Genomic DNA, 1,640 nt, shown 5'->3' on the forward strand with positions numbered 1-1,640 from the left:
TTGAAGGTGCAAAGCTGTACATTTTTCATACTTCGCGTGCACGCGCTCGTTCATGTTACAAATGCGTTGTACATATTAATGTATAATAATTTATAACGAGCGCTCGAACTGAGAATATAATTATATCGCACGCCTTCATGCCATAAATGGAAATGATCGATTTCGTGCGTGCGATCACGTTTGCTCGCGTTCAAGACAGCTAGACATAAAAGCAAAATCCGATCATGCGCTTGAAGTATATTCTAATAGGAGGTGTATAACGCGAGAGGAAAATGTTTCCGAATACTTGTGTAATCTATCTGTCAAAAACTTGACTGTTTTTTTTAATAAGGTATCTGTTCCACGAAGCGTGACTTAATATTTTTATTCATAATCTATCGTCTCGTGACAGTAAATTCATTAGTAATCTTTGTCTTCCGTAGAATTTTAATTTTTTAACATTACATAAACTTTTCTCTTGATTGAAGTTTGGAAAAAAATAGTAGTTGGATTTTAGTAATATTCTATTCAGACTTCTTTTGCATTTTTCAAAATAAAGAAGATGATTTATTCTACTGCTTCTATTCAACTAATAAATATCTTATTGTATTATTCAACATGTATTGATAAATATACGTATACATATGTTTTGAGGCTTCCTCGGACACTTTTTATACAGAAATTATGCGTTTCGCGGATGCCAATAAAGTGGCATTCTGAGAATGGATTTGGACACGAAGATAATTCGCAAAACACATAATTTTGTTATAAACATATATACATATATATTTAATAATATAAAATAATATTTTTAATAAAGACGGGATCGTGAATCGTAAATACGTGCAATAAAAGATCATTTCATGAAATAATATCCAGATCCAACGTTCATCTATGTTTTCGATTAATGCTAAGTAATGTATAAATTGTATTAAATAATATAAATTACATAATGCATAAACATTTTAAAACATTAATTTGCTAATTCTGTACTAAATATTAGATAAATTTTAAAAAACTATCTTATTATTCTCAAATATGTTTTCTGTAATAAAAGAATAAACAGGTACCCGCAAATAATTATAAATTATTAGAAGACAAATATTTAACGGTTATAACATAGACGATTATTAATTCTATCATTAGAAATTATTGCGGTGTCATAATCAGTTTGATTGAACTTAAATAGCATTTAAACGCGAGATGTAAACAGCAAAAGATCGTTGTCCCGATCAAATATTCTTTTAATTTAACAATGAAAAAGCCGCGAGGCAAATATAATCGTCTAAATTAATCGTCTAATAAATTAAAATTTGGATCAATTGTGATTGTTCGTATTTCGTAATAGGAAATGTCTTATGGAAGACACCAGAATTAAATATAACGTTGATATTTTAATTAGAATAATGTTGCATATATTATTTCCGTGTAGTTGCGATATTATGAAACTGAACTGCCATATATGCATCACGTACCTTAGACCTTTATAAGATTTTAAAATAAGCATTTGTATCATTCACCATTGTATATTCCATGAGTAAGAGGAGTTAAGCGAACAGAACATGTATCTTGTGTTATGTGTACGATTTGAGTTATGCTCGCGTGCATCGAGAGATATTTGTATTTTTATATGCATATGCATATATATATATATATATATA

Source organism: Cyphomyrmex costatus, unplaced genomic scaffold (genome assembly GCF_001594065.2).
Source record: "Cyphomyrmex costatus isolate MS0001 unplaced genomic scaffold, Ccosl1.0 scaffold5, whole genome shotgun sequence".
In the NCBI taxonomy this organism is placed as follows: Eukaryota; Metazoa; Arthropoda; class Insecta; order Hymenoptera; family Formicidae; genus Cyphomyrmex; species Cyphomyrmex costatus.